Source organism: Lotus japonicus, chromosome 6 (assembly GCF_012489685.1).
Source record: "Lotus japonicus ecotype B-129 chromosome 6, LjGifu_v1.2".
NCBI classification, from domain to species: domain Eukaryota; kingdom Viridiplantae; phylum Streptophyta; class Magnoliopsida; order Fabales; family Fabaceae; genus Lotus; species Lotus japonicus.
The window spans coordinates 51493605-51501692 of record NC_080046.1 but is presented as its reverse complement, the minus strand read 5'-3'; the positions used below and the strand labels follow the sequence as shown (position 1 = coordinate 51501692).

General features: G+C 36.5%; 1 long non-coding RNA gene across 2 annotated transcripts; it reads right to left on the bottom strand.

Moving 5' to 3' along the window:
* Window positions 1–3556: 3556 nt before the first annotated feature.
* Window positions 3557–6957, bottom strand: LOC130726611 (uncharacterized). 2 transcript variants are annotated; one of them, XR_009014915.1, is made up of 3 exons: window positions 6460–6912; window positions 5123–5242; window positions 3557–3856 (listed from the first exon to the last, which is right to left on the bottom strand). It is a non-coding gene; the product is annotated as an uncharacterized LOC130726611 (long non-coding RNA). The 2 variants fall into 2 exon arrangements; XR_009014914.1 differs by having other exon boundaries at window positions 5123–6957.
* Window positions 6958–8088: the final 1131 nt, after the last annotated feature.

The window sequence follows — 8088 nt, the reverse complement described above, 5'->3', positions numbered from 1 at the left end:
CATTTGTGACATTGAATATTAGATTTATTTTGAAAGGAACCATTACCACGTGTACCTTGGCATGAGTCAGGTTGAGGATTCCTCCCTCTTTCTTTGAAACTCTGACCTTTTTGAAAATGGCTTGCCTTTCTTTGCCCAGGTCCCTCATTTCTCATATTTGTTTGAGCTTTTAACGCTTGCTCACCTGTGCCACTTGACCTTTCGTTCATCCGCATCTCACGTGACTCCAAAGATGCCTGCAGATCATTTAATGACATTTTTGTAAGATCCTTTGCTTCTTCAATGGCTGCTACCACGTAATCAAAACGAGTTGAAAGCGTCCGCATAATTTTTTCCACAACATCTTTCTCCTTTATGTCATCTGATGACCCTATTTTAGTAGTGTTTTTAGGGTCATTTCTTTGGTTGTTTTGAGTCTTTTTGTTGAGTCTCATGTTGTGTTTCATGCATTCTCATGCATTTTTATTCTTTTCTTTAGTTTTTATTTCGTTTTGGTAATTTAGTAGTTTTTTAGGTAGTTTTCTTGCATTTTAAGTAAAGTTTAGGACTTGCATGGTTTTGTTGTGTTTTATGAGGGACTTCTTGTGCTAATGAGCTCTTGGAGCTTCTAGAATCTTCCTTGTCTTGTTGGTTAGGTTTGGAGTGCAGAAACTGAAGGAGAAGGAAGGCCAAGAAGCATGGAATTGATGAAGAACATAAAGGGAATTGAAAAGAGGAGTTTCAGAAGCCAAAAAGTCACTTTCAGGCGAGCTAGAGCGCCTAGGCGCTGGGAGTGGGCGCCTAGGCGCCAATAGGGTCAGAGAGCATGTCTTTTGACATGCAATTGGCGCTCAAGCGCTCTGAATTGGCGCCTGAGCGCCCAGTTTCGTTAGTTTCAGCCTATAAATAAGGCTTAGGCCAATATCTTTGATACATTTTGTCATTTCACTCATTTTTGGTCAAGTTTGAGAGCTGAGGAGAACTTTGGGGCCAAGGGAGGCTTCCAACTTGTACTTTTTCTCAGGTTTTATTTACATTTTCTTCATGAATTCACTAGCCATGAGTGGCTAGTTTACTTTTTTCTTTGGGTTAAGAGATTCTATGAAACTTTAGTTTATAAATCCTATCTCTATGCATGAGTCTTGATTCAATCTTGTATTTCAATTCCTTATTGCATGTTTAGCTTTGGTGCACCTTTGCTATAGGCTAGATTATAATAGAATGGAAATTTGTTATGATCTAGGGACATGAATTGGAATAGATCCTTCTATACTTGCTTCTAGGAATAGAGTGAGGGTAGGGTTTTGTTGGCCTGAATAATTGAGCTATCATACCTCTTATGAATGTTTAAGTACACAAGGAATTGGGCTTAACTTTCAATTTGAGAGAATTACTTTTGTGAGGAATCAACTAGTAAGTACATAGGCTATAACAACAAGATATAAATCAAGATATCACATGCATAGGATAGGTGGACTAAAATGGATTAGATGATCAAACACCCAAGGCAATTTCCCATCATTTGTTATTTACATCATTATCAACATTGCTCTCTTGCAAAACTTTTGTCACAATCACCCAAAACCAATTTTTGAATTTTACTGTTTTAAGAACTTGCAAACTCTAGGCTTAAATCAATAATTCTCACTCACAATCCCTGTGGTTCGATAATTTAAAACCCGGAGGTATTCGTGCACTTGCGAATTGACCAACATCATCACCGTTGGATTTCATTTCGTTGACGAGCTTGTCTATTCGTGAAAAATAATCATGAATGCTTTCATCTCTTCCTTGCTCCATCAGCTCGAACTGGCGTTTTAAGCCTTGCAACCTCGTCCGTTTGACAGGGTCAGCACCTTCATATGCATTGATCAAGATTTCCCAAGCCTCTTTTGCGGATTTGGCATGGAAAATTTTCTCAAAAACAGATAGCTCCACTGATTGACAGATCAATAGCAAAGCTTTTTGGTTGAGCATACGATCTTTCTCAACTTGTTGCTCATCATCTTTTCCTTTATCTCCTTCAATTGGTTCGACAAAACCTTTCTTCATAATATCTCCATATCTGCTGGTTGTTAAACACAGCTCCATCAAACGTTTCCACATGGTGAAATTTGATTTACCATCAAACTTGAAAACGATTGTTTGTACCTGCTGCTGGACTTGATTTGTTCCTGTGCTTGTACTTGCTGCCATGTTGAAACAACAAGCTCTGATGCCAAATGTTGGCAATTTAAAATAAATTGCCTAGCTGAATGGGATGCTATGACAAGTAAATATGTCACACAAACTGTTTTAATTGAAGAGACAATATTACAATCACACACTTGGCTTTAGTTAGTAGCCAATTAACTCACTCAATAACACTACACTTTTACAACTCTCACCAAGAAACTCGTTGGAGCCTCTCTCTCTCTGGGTTTTTTTTTACAAACTCTGTTTTTTTTCACTCACTTACTTTCACTCATTGATATATCTAAAACCATGATACAAGCTCCCTATTTATATGCCTTACAAGTCGGTTCTATGGCTCAAGTTACTTGAGCAAATTGAAAACCACTACTTGACAACTAATTAATTTTAGAAGCATGAGCTGTAAATCTTAATGGTTAATCTTTGAATATTCAAAGCCTTAACCATTAAGTTTTACCACCTAGGAACTTCTAGGATTTTCTAGGCAAGCCAAGATTAATATTTCTAACAGAGCCTCACCGCCTGGTCCTCGACTAGGTGCGTTAAGACTCTGCCAACTTCGGTTGCGCGTCGAGCCTCACCGCCTAGTCCTTGACCAGGAGCGTTAAACCTCTGCCAACTCCGGTTGCGCGTCGAGCCTTACCGCCTAGTCCTTGACCAAGTGCGTTAAATCTTCGCCAACTCTAGTTGCGCGTTGAGCCTCACGACTTGACCCCCGCGCCAGGTGTCAAGTACGATACGATGCAAATAAGTTTAAAGAGGAAAAAACAAGCTCATTAAAGACAACCGAATTAAAGCAACATGTGCCCAATTCTAAAGGCTTTTGTGCCTAGTTCCTAGCCACAAGCCTTGGAGGGCTGTGGACCATTATGAATTTGGATTGGGCCGAGTGTGCCTCCAAGCAGAACGACCCAAGAACCAAGTAAAGAAGCCCAAATGGAGGACAACCAAGCATGAAGTGGAGTCTAGATTCATCCCAATTTCACCCCAAAAATAGTCAAAGTAGTTATTATTATTCCCCTTGATTTCCTCCCCAAATTATGTAACCTAGTCAACTCATTCAATAGATTTATTGCTAGGGTTGTGGGTTCACCAACTATATAAGGGGGAGCATGTGATGTATAAGATATGTTCACTATATTACAGAATAATACTCTTGAGCTTCTTTGTTCTGCGTTACGATTTTATTCTAGAACAAATAATAATAATAATAATAATAATAATAATAATAATAATAATAATTATTATTATTATTATTATTATTATTATTATTATTATTATTATTATTATTATTAGTTGAAGAAGGAAGCATGAGTAAGGGGATTCTGTAACGCCCCGAATTTCGGGGGTTACGGTAACAACCTGATAAAGTAAATATGCAATATTTTTCAAAAGGATTTATAAACATGCGTATATTATTTTCTTTTCGAAGTATTTCCAAAACATGTCATGCATACTCCTAAATGTAAATAAATTTACAGTTAAACCTTGAGCAAGGCGAGTACCCGAAACCCCAAATATAAATTTCTAAAATCATTATGCAAGCTTAAACCAATAACGGTTAGCTTTCTAACCCAAGACTCTAGCCCTACACCCGACTCTATTCTTCGAGTCATCCACAGTTCTTCAAGTTCTCCTCTTCGACTCGTACGAAGGTCATGCTCCATCGAAGATTCTCCATCGCCTAATAGCGTTAAGCGCCCAAACAACAAGTAGCAAACAGAAAGGGTTAACTCCATGCAATTACCACGTATAAAAGGGAAAAGCATGCTATCAAAGTTTAAGTGCGTAACAAGGCACATAAGCTAGAAACTTAATTCAAGATAGATAACGACATATATCCAACAACCTAAATTTAATTCAGATATCAACAACATAAATTTAAATCAGATATCAGCAAAATCAACAACATAAAATCAAACCAGATATCCACAACCTCAACAATATAAATCAAATCAGATATAAACAATCCTCAACAATACAACATCAATTCAGATATCAACAACTTCAACAATATAACCTTAAATCAGATATTCACAACCTTAACAATATAAATCAAATCAAATCAAATCCAATATATAAGTTCCATGTAGTACAACTATGTGCTACTACCAAGACAGGTCAAATAAAAAACGTCTCGCAAGACGGGACAGCCACCTGGAACAAAAACCATTGATCTGCCACTTAATAACGCTATGAAGGCCACACAGTCCGCCACGAAGGCCACACAGTCCGTCAAATCAAAAGCGTCTCGCAAGACGGGACAGTCACATGGAACGAAAACCACTTATCTACCACTTAACGCCACTATGGACGGGACAATTACGTGGAACCATCGCCACTACATTGCCACTTTAGGACATCTCGAAAGATGGGATAGTCATGTGAAAATATTCACTCCACTACCACTTGATAACGCCTCGAAAGACGGGACAGTCATGTGAAAATATTCACTCCACCGCCACTAAGTAACGCCTCGAAAGACGGGATAGTCATGTGAAAATATCCACTCCACTACCACTTTATAACGCCTCGAAAGACGGGACAGTCATGTGAAAATATCCACTCCACCGCCACTTCAAGAAAGTCAAACATCTCAACCAACTCAGTAGTCACTCAAACAACAATCTCAATTTCAATAATCAAATCAACATAATCACATGTTATTCATAATCACAACATTCGCACAAACACATCGAACTCTATTTAGCGATGAAACAATAATTCAGTGCTATAAAACATAATCATGTAAACGACCGAAGTCTCTCAGAAAACGGAGACACACGTCTCAATAAGTTCACTCGGCCGCAGCCTCCAGAAAACATTTTCCCAGTTCAGCACAATAATCATAACTCAATGTCAATCAATATAAACATATTCATCTCAAACGCAGGCAGTGCGATAAAAGCAGGCAAGACTCAAAGACACGCTAAAACTGAGTTACCCTTACCTTAGTCAATTCCCTTCCTAAACTGCAACTCCAATCCAATCACATCCTTGCTTCCCGGTGCCGGCTCGCTTCCTTTTTAGTTCTTTCGTTTCGTCGCCAAGCGTTCTCGTTGTTCGTACCCTTCATAAGTACATATGCTAAACCTTAGCCTCTAAGGTCATATCTAAAGTTTCAAAATAAGTTTAGCTAATCATTCTAACTCACTTAGTTTAATGCATATGCTTTATGTTTCAAGGACTAAAGTCCAAAGATAAGACATTTGCGAGTTAAAGAACGGTCCTTCAAAAGCACATTAGGAAAACAACTCCTCAACTTTTAAGTAATTCAACCCTAGTCCCTTGACAAACACATAATCACGCAAAGGTCCTCATCTAAGAGTAAGTTTTTTTTTCAACCCTCAATCTTTAATAAATTTATCAAACAAACCCCAAGACTTTTAAAACTCAAGTTTAACCCAAAACTCTTCAACCTCTTGTGTCTTAAGTCCAAAGTTTTCCCACAATAAACTTTTAGTCCTCAAACTTAACTTAGGATTTTGCATTAAAGAAAAACAAGTTCAGAAGTAATTTTCCAAACCCAAAGCACGTACCATAGTCTCGGCCACACCTACATAACCATGTACAAATTTTCCTTTTTCGCCAAATCTATTTCAAAGCTATTTTTAGCACTTAAAACAACTAATTAAGGCTTAAAACAAAATCCTTAAAACCCCAAAACCACTTAACTCAAAGAAAACAATTTTTTAGAAAACTTAATACATTAACATGAAACTCTACTCAACCACAACAACCTTTATAAAGAGATTAGTAAAACATACTACATTAGAAATATAAATTTTCTTCAGCCAATTAGCAGTAGAAAGAGTTTCAAATATATTTTATATTAAAGTAGACTCTTGGGGCTTTCTAAAAAGTGGTCTTACACCTAAAACGGATAAAAGATGAGAGAGTTATGCAATTTTCAAGTTGGAGAACCGAAACAGGAAATGGTCCCCTGCAGGTTCTGTTAGTGACGGAAAAACTGAGCTTTGTGACGGAAAAACTGATGTTTGTGACGGAATTCATAACAGAACGTCGTTTTGAAATTTCCAACATGTTCTCAGCACCATAACACTATCTCAAACCATTTTGATTCATCTAAACCCCAGATAAATTTTGAAATCAAATATACATACATACTAATCAAGAAATTAAGGCTTTTACCAAGGAAAATGAGAAGATGATGGTGAAGGAGCTTAAATCCCTATTTCATGAAATGATCAGATCTTGTTCTAAGAATTTTGAAGCATGTAAATGAAGTTTATCAATCAGAGATAGCAAAGAAAAAGGTTTTACTACATGAGGAAGTAAAGTGGCATGGTGATGGTGTCTCCTTGTCATGATATGGATGATGAAGCTTGAACAATACCATATGATGAATGGGGCTGTACGTGTTCCTTGTGGTGCTGGCCTCCTCGTGGTGGCCAAGGAGAGAAAGAAGAGGAACGTGATTGTGGTGGCCTCTTGGCTAGACATAACAGCCATGGTGAGGAGGAGGGGCGGTGGTGATGGTGAGGTGCTGCCATGGAGAGGAAGAAAACGTGAAGGTGGTGGCTCATGTGGTGAGTGTGGGTGCTGCAACGTGATGGGAAGAAGGAGAAAAAGAGGAAGATGGTGCTGCAATCATGCAACTAAGGAAGAGGAAGAAGTGGGTTTTAGTCCGGGGAAAGTAAGAAGAAAGTGATGTTGAGGAGAACGTGAGGATGCTGCAGAAAATGAAAAAGTGAAGGGAATATAAAAATGGAGAGGAACGTGAATTGCAAGTGGGAGAACAAGTGGTGAGATATTTGTTCAAGATATTTTAAGATATTTTTAAAACCGTACTAATTGATTTAGACACCGAATGATTTAACTCATAGAGTTAAGAGAAAAATATAAGGATGATATATTACTATATCAAAAATTATGAGGAACTCTATGGAATAATGAAATATTAATTTGAATCATTTTTAGCAAAATAAAATGATCAATTAACAAAAAAAATTAGTAAGACTGAGCTAAAGAATAATTGTGAGACAATTAGAACAAATATGACGTTGTCACATTAAGCGTCTAACTAAGTATAAATTATAAGAAAATGACAATAGTACTTATCATCATTTGAGAGGAAAAGACAACTGTCAGATAGCTAACGGAGCGTTGAATTGAGCTTATTGAATAAAACAAAAGTTATAGTTTATTAAAAATAAGAAGACTAATGATATTATTTATATTTTCAATGAAACAATAGAAAATAAAATATTTTGAATTTAATTATCATTTAAATGATTTCCTTGATTCGTAATTAAAATCAAGTCAGGAAAATAACTTAAAAATAATAGAATATAAACACTCAATTAATTAATATAATGAAATTAAATAAATAATCTGATATTTATTTTGAATTTCTGCTATCAATAGGACTTGGGAAGATATGGGAAAGGTCGAAAATTTGAGCTACGCCCAATTCCTACCAGATTCATGAGAGGTCGAGTATCCCAGTAAACTCCAATCATTGTGTTTAAACCTTGCAATTTTAACTAAAGTACTTTCCTTTCCAAGAGGGGAAAACCAGAAACTCCAAAAGGAAAAGAAAAAAAACAAAAAAGGCAAGCCAAAACCAATAAACCACCTAGATCGAATAATACGACCACCCACATAAACCAAACTCAAATGCAACAAAACCCCAAGCCCAATACAAACGCAAAACCTTCATTTCCTCCTCCATATTTTTTACTCTTATTATTATTCTAACATGAATTCAATTCTTATATTTAATTATTTAGATGGTCAGTTTTTTTTACAACAAAAAGAGATATATTATTGATTGAGAATCCTTCATGAGATTCAATAACCTGTAATATATATAAACGTAATTATATAGTATAATTTTGTTCATTAATGGATTTAAATTGACTCTTCTAAACTCTTCTGAAGAGTACTGAACTA